The 15,683-nt window shown below is 42.1% G+C and overlaps 1 protein-coding gene across 1 annotated transcript in view; it reads left to right on the forward strand.

Moving 5' to 3' along the window:
- The window catches only part of LOC121282075, a 56,792-nt gene extending 48,815 nt beyond the window's left edge, over window positions 1–7,977 (forward strand). The window contains exon 9 of the mRNA XM_041195506.1: window positions 2,404–7,977. The gene's annotated coding sequence lies outside the window, so the exon portion shown is untranslated. The remainder of the gene's footprint in view (window positions 1–2,403) is intronic.
- The last annotated feature ends 7,706 nt before the right edge of the window (window positions 7,978–15,683 follow it).

The following is a 15,683-nucleotide window of genomic DNA, read 5'->3' on the forward strand; positions in this document are numbered from 1 at the left end:
AAAAAGCATTTCCCAACTAATGTAATAGCCCAGTTGGTTACACATGCACAAATCCACATTCTGTTACACACCATCACACTGTTTAACCCAGCAGTGTTGTATTCCACATTCTCACCAGTGCTGCACCTGTGTTAACGTGGTAGTGATATCGGACAGTAACAAAACAGAAATAGGAGCTCTGGTAATGTAATACCGTCTTTTAGATGATATTTTAAATCAAGGCCCTGTTTGCCCTCCCAGGTGAATGTAAAAGATGCCATGGTACTGTTACAAAGAAGCGAAAATAGCTTGTGGTACATCCTGGCCAATACTTATCCCTCGACCAACATCACAATGCAGATTACCTGATCAGTAATGCATAGCTGTTTGGGGGAGCTTGTTGTGCACAGATTGGTTACTGGGTTTCCTACATTACAACAGCAACCTTGCCATCAATGACTTATTCAAGTACTAAGCAGCCCACTTTTTTTCCAATTATTTAGTGGATAAATATACCTTTTAGTGTGGCATATGATCTTATAGAATCTTCCAGCACAGAAGGAAGCCATGTTCTTTTTTAATTCATTCACAGGAAGTGGGCTTCACTGGCTGGGCCAGCATCATTGCCCATCCCTAGTTGCTCTTGAGAAGGTGGTGATGAGCTGCCTTCTTGAACCGCTGCAATCCCTGTACCTGTGTAATAGGTACACCCACAGTGCTCTTGGAAAGAGCTACAAATTAGTCCCACTTTCCCAAGGCCCTGCAATTTTTATTTCCTTTTCAAATTTATATTCAATTCTCTTAGAAAGTTAGCATTAAATCTCCTTTCACTGTCCCTCTTATGCTAGGACCTGACTGAGATAGTGGAGTGCAAACTCTCAGTGTTGGAAGCCTCTGCATCTGGTTTCAACCCTATGACAATCTTTACCTAGTAGGTTTGTTACCCATATCTTGAATTTAATTGATTGGCTTGGAAGTCAGTTCAGAGCGAGGATGGCAGATTTCCTTCCCGAAAGGGCATTAGCAAAGCAGATGGGTTTACATCAATCAATGATAGCTTCATGGTTATCCTTAAGACTAGCTTTATAGCCCAAATTTATTAATTGATTTTTTACATTCCACCAGCTGCTATGCTGGGACTTGAATCCATGCCCCCAAATCAATAGCCTCAACCTCTGGATTACTAGCCTAGTGACATTACCACTGTGCCACCATCTCCTCACTTATCTAGCTTAGCTCCATTTCCCTAACAAAGTAGAATTTAATCAGTGGCACTACCTCAAAGTTTGTCGAGAAGAACCAACAATGAAGCCACAGCTAATTTAGTTTTAATGCTTAGATAAAAGCAAAAAACTGCGGATGCTGGAAATCCAAAACAAAAGCAAAAATACCTGGAAAAACTCAGCAGGTCTGGCAGCATCTGCGGAGAGGAATACAGTTAACGTTTCGAGTCTGTGTGACTCTTCAACAGAACTAAGTAAAAATAGAAGAGAGTGAAATATAAGCTGGTTTAAGGTGGGGGTGGGACAGGTAGAGCTGGATAGAGGGCCAGTGATAGGTGGAGATAACCAAAAGATGTCTTGGACAAAAGGACAAAGAGGTGTTGAAGGTGGTGATATTGTCTAAAGGATTGTGCTAATTAAGGGTAGAAAGCAGGACAAGCAAGGTACAGATAGCTCTAGTGGGGGTGGGGTGGGGTGAAGGGATCAAAAAAGGCTAAAAGGTAGAGATAAAACAATGGATGGAAATATATTTAAAAATAATGAAAATAGGTGGGAAAAGAAAAATCTATATAAATTATTGGAAAAAAAGGGGGCATAACAGAAGCCGACTAGGCACTTTACAGCCTTCCAGACCGAATATTGGGTTCAACAATTTTAGATCATGAACTCTCTCCTCCATCCCCACCCCCTTTCCGAATCCCACCCCCACTTTATTTTCCAATAATTTGTATAGATTTTTCTTTTCCCACCTATTTCCATTATTTTTAAATGTATTTCCATCCATTGTTTTATCTCTACCTTTTAGCCTTTTTCGATTCCTTCACCCCACCCCCACTAGGGCTATCTGTACCTTGCTTGTCCTGCTTTCTACCCTTAATTAGCACATTCCTTAGATAATATCACCACCTTCAACACCTCTTTGTCCTTTTGTCTATGACATCTTTTGGTTATCTCCACCTATCACTGGCCCTCTATCCAGCTCTACTTGTCCCCCCCCCCCGCCCCACTTAAACCAGCTTATATTTCACCTCTTCTATTTTTACTTAATTCTGTTGAAGGGTCATTCGGACTCGAAATGTTAACTGTGTTCTTCTCCGCAGATGCTGCCAGACCTGCTGAGTTTTTCCAGGTATTTTTGTTTTTGTTTTAGTTTTAATGCTTTATTCCCTCTTGGAACTAACTTTTAACAATTTTGTTACAGGTTTTATGACCCTCGTTGGTACCTAGCTTCCGTGAAGCAGCCAACGTTTGCTTTTCTTCCCATGTTATTAATGGAGCTGGAAATCCCCCTGAATTTCCCCAAAGTGTAGATTGATGCCTGAACAGCTTGTGACCATCGTACTGGCTACTGACTGGAACAAAGATGGCTTTGACCCAAGCAATTACAGCACTCGAACTGGCAGTGGTGAAAAACAAACAGAGAATGTAAGATGCCTGCTGCACACAAAGAGGCTTTTTATTATTCAAGATCAGTAACTGGGCAACACATCGGCGAAGTTTGTGTTTCGAAGCAGACAAGGATGATGAGCTGAAAAGCTTCACCCAACTTGACCCCCCGTAACTCTCTGCTTCCGTTGCTACAGATTAATCAATGGGAGTCTGGACTACATCAATCATTAGAGACTGTTTCAGCAAAGAAATTGCCTCTGAATGAGAAATTATTTTTATATTCACGGAAGAGAAACTGCATAAAGTGTAGGATAGTTAAACTAATAGCCAAAACAAGAGTTACCAGTGACAGTTATCATAAGTTACCAACTCAATAATCATCGAGCTAACAGCCTGACATCAGCAAGTCACCATCAAGTTAACAATCTACAGTCACTACGTCATCACTGAGTCACATTAATGAAATGCCACTGTTGATTTACTAATCCTCTAACATCTAGTCATTGTAGAGCTGCTAATCCAATGGAATCACCATTGAGTTGTCAACTTAGAACACTGGGCTACCATGGCACTACCAACTCAATACCACAAAGACGTCAAGTTATTCGCCTACAGTCTGAAAATTGAATTCTGCTTCACCTCTGTTACAATTTCTTTCAGCTACAAGAATTATCTTGATAAAGGAGATTATTTTTGATCTTTCTCACCTTCAGTTGGTTCTTGATATCATTGACAATGTTGGAGATTTGAGATTTTCAAAGGCATTTCCACCAATACATGGAAAATGTGATTTCAGAACAACTTCTTTAAAATTACTTTGGTATAATGTCACCAAACTATTTTGACTAAAGTATGTACAAATTGCATAAGGAGTGGGGAGGAATCACCCATACTGAAGGGATTATACCCAAAGGACGAGAAGGTCTGCAACAATAGCAGGCTAATGCCAATAAGGAGGAGTGATCTATCTAGTCAACGTTATATCATTAGGGGCAGGATCTTCTGGTCGGTGAGCGGGGGCAGGGCCCGCTTGCCGACACGTAAAATGACATGGGATGGCATCGGGTGGAACTCCTGACATCACTTGGGTCATTTCCATTTTCAGTTTGGCAGGGGTGCAGCCAAGTCAGCTGCCTACTTGCCAACCTGTCAACAGCCTATTGAGACTGGGTGCCGGGGGGGGGGTATAATTTTTTCCTAGGAGTCTATGCTTGTGTGACTTACTTACTTAATCCCATGCTCAACATATAAAAGAACTTGATTAATGAAGTGGATCAATTGATACCAAATATTAGTAACTATAGTCAGCTCACAGGTATAAGGAAGAGTTCTAACTGATTGCATGATTTTGACATCCTCCTTCCCCCCACCTTCAGCATCTCAGAACCTTCCCCCATCAGAGCTTATGTGCTGAAGTTAAATGAATCCAAGTGACAGAAAATACAACAGGAAATGCTTAACTCATCTTGACAATTAATACAAAATAGGCAAAAGACTTTCATTTTGAAAATCCTTGAATTGAAAAACTGATGCCCTTCAGCACTGACTGTGACCTGAATTTAGGAGATTTGTGGGAGCACAATTTATTTGCCTGGGTCAAGTGAGCCCAGTTTGGGTGAATCTTCAGTGCCCGTGTGCCCTTGACTATAAGAAACACTAGCACCAGACCCCCTGGGATGGGAGATTGCCCATATCCATCCTTGGCCCTATCCATGGTCCCATCAGTCCCCTGAATAAGGGAATGGAACTATGCAGGAAGGTCGCTGGGATCCAGAGAATTACTGATAGAGGCTTATGTATGCCCTTGCGAAGATCAGTAACCATCCCCCAATGCCCCCCCTCACTCAATGGGCACACCAACCTCCACTAATAGGTCAGTTCCACTGGAGTCTGAGGAGACGGAATTCCCTGTTTACGGTGTTCCCAACCCCTGGTTACCATTTGCCTTGTAAGGGCCAAATCAAGGTTTCCTCCTGTGATCTTCTGGAAACCGAGGTGATTTAGTGGAAACCGAGTCTCTGCAATTTTCCTGAGGATTCTGCCAATGTTCCATGGAACTTTGAAGCCTTTCACATTTGTGAAATGTAAATATCAAACTTAGCAGCTGTACAAAAGATCACCATTATAAACCCATATCATCATAAACCTTATATCCTGAATAAGTAATTTTAAGGAAAGGCTGGAGGCCAGTCGGATGATGCCCTGTTGCCAAATGCACAAAGAGGAGAACATATATGTTTTTATAAAACATCCCAGAAAATGGAATGTGAAGATATTGACATAGAGAAATTATAAGGACTACAATCTCTGTTCATGTAATATCATAGCATTTTCACCAACTTCATCTGAGGATTGATGTACATATGCACTGCCAATTTTTCAACGCACTTTTTATTAATAATTGTTCCATATTTTGTACATTATTTTTCTTTCATCTTATTTTATCCTTTTTCAGGATGACATATGTTTTGCTTCATTGCAGATTGCTTTTTTTTTCAAATTCTGTAATATTGTCCACTGCCACCACATCATAAGGCCAAAATCCTAATCCTTTATCATATCAAAGCTCACTCTCCAAAGCAGCCTCTCCCCACTATTGTGCCACTTGCCTCCAACTTCTACAAGTTGCCACGGGCTATGAAATCTGTGGTCTCTGTCATAAGAATATAAGAAATAGGAGCAGGAGTAGGCCATTCAGCCCTTCGAGCCTGTTCTGCCATTCAGTAGTCTGTGCCTTCAGTTCATGGCTTTACCTCCTACTTCTAACATCCAACACCCCTGATACCCTGCAGCCAGGTCTCAGGATGCACAATCAGCTTCTCTGGTACCATTCTGCTCTTTGTTCCTTCTGCTCCACAAGTGCTAAAACAATAAAAACAAATTGCATTTCTATAGTGCCTTTAACATAGTAAAACATTCTAAGGCGCTTCACAGGAGCAATTATCAGACTAAATTTGACATCAAACTACATGAGGAAATATTAGAAGAGGTGCTTCAAGTTTTGTCTTGGAGGTAGGTTTTAGGGAGTGTCTTTAAAGAGAGAAATACTTGGGGAGGGAATTTCAGAGCTTAGGATCTAGGTATCTGAAACAACAGGTACCAATAAAGCAAAGAAAGTTGCAGATGCACAATGGGCCAGAATCGAAGGAGTGCAGATATCTCAGAGGGTTGCTAAACTGGAGGAGGTTTCAGGGATATGGACGGGCGAGGCCATAAATCAAGTGTTACCAAACCAGGAGCCATCATAGGTTGGCAAGCAAAGGGGACTTGGTGGACGGGACTTGATGGAAGTCAGGTATGGGCAGCAGGGTTTTGGATCAATTTTACAGAGGGTATAAGACTGGAGACCTGCCAGGAGAGCATTTGAATTGTCACGTCTGGAGGTAACCAGGACATGGACGAGGCTTTCAGCAGCAGGTGAGTTGAGGCAGAGAGGAAGTGGGTGATGTTATGGGGATGGAAGTAGGCAGTCTTAGTGATGGAGAGGATATGGAGTTGCTTAAAACCTAATTTTCTTGATCTCTCTACAGTTTACCACCTTCATTTACAAGATCGGTCAATATGACCGCTCTTCAACTTTGCTTTCAGTCCCCTTCCCAATTTCTGTTTTCTCCTTTTTCCTCCTGCTTTCAGTTACTATCTTCCTCTACCCTGCATTGCATTTTGAGACATGTCTCCATGCACGCAGAGCACTATAACCATTGAAAGTTGTTGTCAGCAGGATTCTCAAACCTAAAGTGGTGGGTCATGACCAAAAAGCAATCATGGAAGGCATCAGAAAGTGCCATAGGATTCAAGAGTGTAATTTGTGAAATAGTAATGAAGCCAAACATAGATTTCCAATCTAGCAAACTTCCTTTGGCATCTGTCCGTTAGACTTTGAATGTCGATGTCTACTTGTCTTCATGCAAAACCATCAATTACCTTGAGTTAGCTTCCATTTCATTCCCATTGGTTTAGTATTTCTTTAACATTTTAAATGGTTCTGTTTCAACATTTTTATAGCATATGATAGAATAAAGACTGAACTAAAAATGGGACAAATGGTACTGACCTGAGGGTTGTACAGATTTGAAAAGGAAGTAGTGAGGCAGTGACACTTTCTTATGTTGATGCTGACATAAAACATTGGAATAGAATATATTTGACACCAATGGGGTATGAAAATGTGAGCTGGGCTGAAGATACAGTTGTCAGCTCTGGATTGACATATCCCTGGAGGTTTCATTCAGATGCCACCTAGCCTCTGACCACCTGACCACCTGGCCAGACAAACAGCCATTTCTTTTCCATCTCCAACAGCTTTATAACTTGAGTTCTGCTGAAAAAGGAGACATGTCAAATCTTTCTGTCTTGAGCTCATTTGGACGCTTTGCAAGAATGCCAAAAAAATAGGAAAACAACATTTTATACTGTATAAGAAGAGAATCCACTTGCCAGCCAATTAGCACTCTCTTCTCACACAGTACAAACTGTTGTTTTCTCCTTATATTGGTATTCTTGCAAAGTGTTCTGATGAGTGCAAGATGAAAAGCTTTGACGTGTTTCTTTTTTCAGTAATACTCAAGTTTTATAACTAACGAAGAAAAGTGTTCAAAGAAAATGTTAAAAAAAATAAATTTCGCAATGTGCTGATGATTTTCTCCCTGGTCATCCTGGAGATTAATCTTTAATTCCTGGCAATGCCTGGACAATCCTGGAGAGCTGGCAAACTGTAAGCCAGCTTTTCTCTGCGCACTGCATGTAACCAAAATCATACACCCATTTTTAAATGGCCTCTGTATTTTGTTCCACAAAGTGCACAGAGACAACTTTCTCCACTGAGTCTCCCTTGCTATATGACCCAGAAAGAAGACTTGGAATATAAGCCAGTTCATTAATTGCGCTTCCTGCTGAGATGGATTCCCAATGCGAAGGATGTTTCCTGAAGGTCTATTTGCTTTGCAACATGTTCAACAAAGGACTGCTGTGTATTTTTTTAAAAGAAGAGAACTTTGTGTATCTTTGATGTGGTCATCAGCTGCAGCATGCGGTGACATAGGAAGCACTTCACTGGGACTTACAGACGTTTTCTTAATAGGCCACATTTATGTGCAAGATCATTTAAGTTCCGTCGGCCAGCCAGGGGATAATGTATAACAGGTTTACTGGAAATGTGACACACTGGTGTCACAGATGTTTTGCTCCATGTGAAACGTGATGTGTTTTGACAAGTTGGATGTTTTACCAGTAAAGCGTGACCACCTTGATAGTGTTTGCTTCACCTCATGATGTGACGTGACATGAGCTGGCCTTGTGTTGAGGGTTGTTCCTGCTTCTGTTTTTTTTATCCTATTCAAGGCACGGAGTGTAGCAAACTTGCAAATTAAACGTACCAATTACCATGTGACTTGTCTTTCTTCTTGCCATTTTGCCAGCTCCTAAGCTCTCCTTTAACAGTTGTGTAGTTAGACTGCAAAAGCTTCCCACAGTAACAAAATGTATACCGCACCTTGTCTTGGGAATATTATAGCATTTAGTATAGAGATAAAACTCGAGATCCAACTAATACTCTGACCCCTAAGACATGATTGTGCAACATATTAGTAAATAGACCATAGAGGTTAAAGCAAAGTTCTGTCAATACTGGAAATCGGAAATAAAAACCAAATATCCTGGGAAGACTCAGCAGGTCTGGCAGTACGTTTTGAGAGGTCACAGCTGAAAAATCAACTCTGTCCCTCTCTCCAGCAGATGCTGCCAGACCTGCTGAGTATGTCCAGCATTTTCTGATTTCGTTATGTAAAGGCTAGCTGGTCTGATTAAAAACAAAGCACTCCACAAGCTCCTGCAGACACCCGGAGCATCCCACTGACTCCGCAGACCTGACTCAAAAGGACAAGATTGGTTCCTGGGATGAGGAACTTCAGTTTTGAAGATAGATTGGAGAAGTTAGGACTGTTTCCCTTAGAGAAAAGAAGGCTGAGAAGAGATTTGATCGAGGTATTTAAAAACATGAGGGGTCCGGACAGTGTAGATGGGGAGAAACTGTTCCCGCTCGTGAGAGGATCGAGAACGAGAGGGCACAGATTTAAAGTAATTAGTGAGAAAAGCAATAGTGATATGAGGAAAAGCTTCTTCACGCAGTGAGTGGTTAGGGTCTGGAATGCACTGCCTGAGACTGTGCTGGAGGCAGCTTCAATTGAAGTGTTCAAGTGGGAATTAGATAGTTATTTGAAAAGAAAGAACGTGTAGGGTTATGGGGAGAATGGAACGAGGTGAGTCGCTCATTTGGAGAGTCAGTGCAGGCACGAGCTGAATGGCCTGCTTCTGCACCATAACATTTCTGTGAATCTGTGACTGCAGTGTACTCCATTTAGATTACTATTGCCCTATCTAGTGTTTTTTTTTAAATTCATTCAATGCATGTGGGCTTTGCTGGCTGGGCCAGCATTTATTGTCCATCCCTAATTGCCCATGAGAAGGTGGTGGTGGAGCTGCCGCCTTGAACTGCTGCAGTCCATGTGGTGTGGGTACACCCACAGCGCCGTTAGGGAGGGAGTTCCTGGATTTTGACCCAGCGACAGTGAAGGAACGGCCGATATTTTTCCAAGTCAGGGTGGTGAGTGGCTTAGAGAAGAAATTCTAGGTGGTGGCTTTCTCATATATCTGCAGCCTTTGTCCTTCTAGATGGTAGTGGTTGTGGGTTTGGAAGGTGCTGTCTAAAGAGCCTTGGTGAGTTCCTGCAGTGCATCTTGTAGATGGTACACACACTGCGGCTACTGTGCGTCGGTGGTGGTGGGAGTGAACGTTTGTGGAAGGGGAGCCAATCTAGCGGGCTGCTTTGTCCTGGATGATGTCGAGCTTCTCGAGTGTTATTGGAGCTGCTTAGTGCTGTCTTGTGGAGGTTCAGGTGACAGGAATGGTTATCAGAATTTTGAGTGTGTAGCTAAGCGTGACTGACTGACAATCTATGTGAATTCCTATCAATGGATAAAATGGCCTTAAAATTCACCCCATTGAAGACTGAAATTTGCTCAAATTGTTAGGAAGCCACTCAAGCTTCCTCCTCACGTCAAATGAACAAATCGTGTCAAAAATTATGCATTTTTTCTTAGTGGCTGTCAGCCTATAACCAGCCACTTGCACATAAAGTCTAAAAATAACTCCAACTTCAGTTCAGATCACTGTATCAAGCTGACTTTGATAAAATCTTGCAAGATCAGTTCGAACTGTCTTTCGAACTGTAATCTCGAGGGGAGATACCAAGTCAACTCAGACTGAACGGTATGATTTATCGAATGAAAAGATTTATAAGCCAATTATTTTGACCTCAGCTTTCAGTTATGAAAAAGCTATCAACAACTGGCAAAAGTTTATCAGTTACGTGGCTTGATCTGTTTATTGAGTTGAGTAATCAGAAGAGAGCCGCATGACTAAGATACCTTATCAATAAAATGATAAATTAGACTCAGCTCACATCCGTTATCAGAAAAGATCATAGGAAAGAAAGGGAACTCTGTAAATTCTGCAGGGACTTTCCTGATGTCTGCTCTGGCTTCAGCAGCAGATGAGTGGAACCTGCAGAGCAACAGCACAGACAGCTGTCGACATATTCTTGCGAGGCCTCCGCTAGCCTTCCATTGAAAATCAAATGTCAGCTGTGGCTCAGTTGATAGCAGTGTCATCGCTGAGTTGTGGATTCGAGTTCCACACCAGGCACTTGAGCATAAAGCCTAGGCTGACACTCTGAGAGAGTACTGCCCTGTAGGAAGTGCTGTCTTTCAGAGGAGTTCCCTCACATGTATGTAAAAGATCCCACAGCACTGTTTTGAAGAAAAGAGGGTTGTAATGGTGGACGGGATGGGGATGGTGCTGTAGTCTCCCTTAAGTCTTGGCCAATATCCCAACCAACGTCAATCACTAAATGAAGATGATCTCTTTGCGGCTTGTGGGACCTTGTTTAGTGCATAGAAACTGCTACGTTTCATACAATACAACACTTCAACTGTACTCTATTGACAGTGACAAACTTTGGGATGTCCTGAGGCTGTGAAAGGTGCTATATAAATGTAAGTCCTTTGGTGGGATATAAGAAGAATATAGAAGAAATTCTACCACTCAAAAAGTGATATATAATAAATATCTCAAACTACCCCTCTTGAAGAGATTCGTAAAAGAGTTTGAGAGTGATTTTCATCTTAATATAATTTTTTCCTCCATGTAAATGGGGCGGGTAGCAAGACACAATTAGAAACTAAAAGGTCAGTGCTGAAATGGAGCTTAAAACTCACCTGATCCGGTTTACACTAGTCCACGATTTAGATGGTCATCACTCCTGTGGGAGTCTCATTAATAAATACCAATTAGAGTCCTATGCTGCACACGCCAGTGGGGTTTCTGAAGACCAATGGATGTGCAAGCTCAAAGTGAAATCACTTATATACAAATTAGGAGCAGGAGTAGGCCACTCAGTCCCTCGAGCCTGCTCCACTATTCAATGAGATCAAGGCTGATCTGATTGTCACCTGAAATCCACATTCCTAGCTACCCCAATAACTTTCACCCCCTTGTTTATCAAAAATCTATCAGCCAATGCCTTAAAAACATTCAAAGACTCTGCTTCCACCTCTTTTTGAGAAAGAGTCCCAAAGATGCACGACCCTCAGAGAAATAATTTCTCCTCATCTCTGTCTTAAATGAGTGACCCCTTATTTTTAAACAATAACCCCTAGTTCTAGATTCTCCCACAATAGGAAACATCCTCTCCGCAACCACTCTGTCAACTTCCCTCAGGATCTTATATGTTTCAATCAAGTCACCTCTTATTCTTCTAAACTCCAGCAGATCCTCATAAGACCATCCACCCTTTCTAGGTATTATTCTAGTAAACCTCTGAACTCCAACACATTTACATCCCTCCTTAAATAGGGAAACCAATACTGTACACAGTACTCCAGATGTGGGTCTCACCAATGACCTATACAACTGAAGCATAACCTCCCTACTTTTGTATACAGTTCCCCTCTCATTAAATGTTAACATTCTATTAGCTTTCCTAATTATTTTCTCTGCCTTTTGTGATTCATGCACAAGGACATCCAAATCCCTCTGCACCTCACAGCTCTTCAATCTCTCACCATTTAGATAATATGCTTCCTTTTTATTCTTCCAGCCAAAATGGACATTTCACATTTTCCCACATTATACTCCATTTGCCAAATCTTTGCCCACTCACTTAACCTATCTATGTCCTTTTGTAGCCTCCTCATGTTCTCTTCACAACTTACTTTCCTACCTAAGCCCTTCAAGGACTGCTGGTAAAAACTACTCTGGGTAATTTCTTCTAACTATTCTTGTGAGGTCAAGTGGGAGCATTTCTGCTGGTTCAGAATGAAGATCTTGCATTATGTTCTGGACGGTCTCTTAATTCTAGAAGGTTATTCCATCTATCCAACATAGGTTGTTTTTCCAATCGGAGTCTGTTATTTCTAACTTGCTAGTTTGCAAGTCAGGTTAAGTGTGACATTTCTGCTCACACTGAGGTTTGGTCTGATGCTGCAATCACATGAATGAGCACTTTAGAGGGTGCATAGCAGAATCAGATCTGGATTACATCCAGTGCATAGTCCCTCCTAATGGGGTAAGTTGTTCTTCACATCTGTGCAGTCATGCCATGCAGGGCAATTGAATCCATGCCACCCAGTTGCCTCCTTTGGGTCCTTCTATAGTTAGATCCAGGAATGTATTTGCCGTCCACTCCCAATGAGCGAGGTTGTCTTCCAAACAGGAAAATACTGAGGACAACCCAAAGAGAAAAAAGAGCAATTATTTGTTAAAATTATACACATGCTTCTTACAATGGGTAAACCTTCTTCATCAGTAGATGTGTGAAGCAGGTGGAAGCAGATCATCATCTGTTGTAAACCACTCTCATCCACCGTATTCGCCCGAAAGCAAATTGGGTGGAGCGTACAACGAGTGGCCAAATTAACGAAGCCCCATTTTACACTTCTGCTGAAGCTGGATGTTAGCCCAGTGTATTTAGTTCCCCTTCTGTTTCATGCTGTGGAGGTGATTTGGAGACAGTCCCTTAGTCTATCAAAGGGTTCTCTGTGCTTTATTTGGCCCTTCTCTTCATTTGTAATGCATTGTTGAAAATAACTATTTTAACTGTGGTTTAGCAATAGTCATTGCAGCTCTTAGTGATTCAGCCCATGACCACTCAGTTTGAAGCATATTATATGTCCAGTTCTTTTATTGAGACTTATTATTATAGCCTGCTAACTCAAAAACCTCAAGCTTGTTAACTCCTAACGTCATAGCAGAGAACAGGCTATTTTCTTACTTGAGTTCCTCATTTTTAAAATCTTTTCCCAATTGATCTTAACATTCCTTTCATTTTCTTGTTATTTTTCCTCGATTTGTCTTCAGGGTGAATTACTGATTTTGTTTTTTGTAGCTCATTATTTTTAACTCTCAACGCTTATTCACTGGCTGGGTCAGAAACCTCTTCAGTTCTAATTGGATATTAAAAAATAAAAATCAGACTTCCTCCAGGTCCTTTCTAACTCAGTGAATACGTGGACTTGGCAGAATACCAATCGAGTTTTAGGATCCTGGGCTGAATTTTGCCCTGGATGGGCAGGCGGGCCTGACTGACCAGGCGGTGGGTGGGCAGTTGATCGCCACCGAAACGGGCCCTGCCGCCATTTTAAGTGGGCGGGCCAATTAAGGCCCCGCCCAGCTTGACGTCCTCCGGGAAATGCTATGCGGGCGGTTGGAGGTGGGGGGGGGGATTCCCCATCTGCCAGAGTGAGCTCTTTCTCGCATGCACGTGAAAGGGTGCGCATCTCCCTGAGGCTAAGTGGGGCCTCAGGGAGATTGCTGGAAGGGGAAAACTAGAAAAATTTAAAAATCGTTGCCGTGTCCCCCTCGTGTGAAAAGGTCACATGAGATGGGACATGTGAATGAAGTGCACAAAAGCTTTATTAAACTTTTTTAAATCCGAAATCAAACCTCATCCCGCCTGTGGATGAGTTTTGTTAAAAAAATCACTCACCCGCCTGCCTGTTGGGCCAGTGAGCTGACCGGAAGTTCGCACGGGCCCCTCAAAATCGTCAACGATTGGTGACTTAATGGCCTTAACAAGACCTTTAATTAATGGCGGGACGCTCGCACGACATTTTAAGCGCTGAAACACGGGCTCCACCACCCACATGTCAGCCAGAGAATTCAGCCCCCTACGTTCGATTGTCAGCCTGTGCTAATTTGGTTGATCTCATGAGTTGATTCAATGTTCGACCTCAGCACAATTGGTCTACAAGGGGGACATATGAACATACGGACAAGGAGCAGGCCTAGGCCATTTGGCCCCTCAAGCCTGCTCCTCCGCTTAATAAGATCACGGCTGATCTGATAGTAACCTCAAATCTGCATCCCGCCTACCCCTGATAACCTATCACCCCCCTGGCTTACCCAGAATCTATCCACCTCCGCCTTATATTCAATATATTCAAAGACTCTGCTTCCACCGCCTTTTCAAGAAGAGAGTTCCAAAGACTCACCACCCTCTGAGAGAAAAAAATTTCACCTCATCTCTGCTTTAAATGGGCGACCCCTTATTTTTAAACAGTGACATTAGCAGCTAGGATCCCTGCCCAGCTGCTGTCCGGTGGAGGTTGTGGATGTTGAGTGAACACATGAAGAGGACTCCGTTGGAATGATCCTTCCCCATTGTCAAATTTGTCTGGCCTCTGTGGAACTGTTCTACAGCATGGGTCAGAACTCGAGAAGAAAGGGGAGAACTTTTTTTTTTAAAAGATACTGTTTCGAGTCTTACAGTTTAGTTTTAATTTATCCAAAGTTGTTTCTGATTTTAGAAGCCTTTATTGAAAAAAATGGGCGGAAAGAGAAACCTAGCTACATTGACAAAGGCAGCTTAATCCAGTGCATCAGTCTGGGTGACCCCATATTTCATGTTTGGGCCCGTAGGTTTTGTACATAGGAACACAGCAACAGGGTAGACCATTCAACCCCTGAAGCCTCTTCCAACTCGAATTAGATCTTGGCTCATCTGTACCTCACCTCCATTTATTCACCTTTGATCCATATAACTTGATAACCTTATTTAATAAAACTCAGATTTGAAAATTTCAATAGTTCCAGCATTTACTGATGTTCGCAGAGTGAGTTCCAAGCTCCATTGCCTTTTTGAGTGAAAAAATGCTTCCTTATTTCACTCCTGAATGCCTAGCTCTAATTACCTATACCACTGAAGATGGGTATAAGTAATGTCTACGCCCCTGCTTGTTAGTCTGTTTTTAAACAGTATATCTCAAAAACGAATGGAGGGATTTCAATGAAACGTGGTACACAGGCCCAAGGATGGACTGATTCAGGATGCAAAGATGCAGATTATTGGATATGGATTGACCCTGAGGCCCCCTCAATGAGATTCAAGCTCTTAATAAAAAGGTGTTTTTTTCCAGCTTTATAGTTACAGAGCATCAACCAGATAAGGAAAAGCCTCAAAGAAGAGCTGTAATTGTAATAACATTAAGTTAACAAAGTGTGGCAGAGTTATCTGTTCTATCGAGTTCCCACTTCACTTGTTTCAAAATCCTGCCCCCTTGTACTAGACTTACCTTGACAAAGTAGTTTCTCTATATCTGCCCTATTGAATCCTTTCATCATTTTAAGCTCCTCAATTTGGTGATCTTCAACCTTCTAAACTCAAGGGGATACAACCCATGTTTATGCAAATTGGCTCATAGGTTAACCCTTTAAGTCTCAGAACCATTCTGGTGAATCTGGGGTGCTTCTCCTCAAAAACCCCCAAAATGTTTTAATTCATTCATGGTATGTGGGTGCTACTGGCAAGGCCAGCATTTCATGCTCATCCCTGATTGCACTTGAGAAGGTGGTGGTGAGCTTCTTTCTTGAACTGCTGCAATCCATGTGGTGTAGATACACCCACAGTGTTGTTAGGGCAGACAGACTTTGGGGAGTCAGGAAGGGAGTTACTCACCACAAGATTTCTAGTCTCTGACCTGCTCTTGAAGCCACTGTACTTATATGGCTAGTCTAGTTCAGTTTTTGGTCAATGGCAAC

Source organism: Carcharodon carcharias, chromosome 9 (genome assembly GCF_017639515.1).
Source record: "Carcharodon carcharias isolate sCarCar2 chromosome 9, sCarCar2.pri, whole genome shotgun sequence".
Lineage (NCBI taxonomy): Eukaryota > Metazoa > Chordata > Chondrichthyes > Lamniformes > Lamnidae > Carcharodon > Carcharodon carcharias.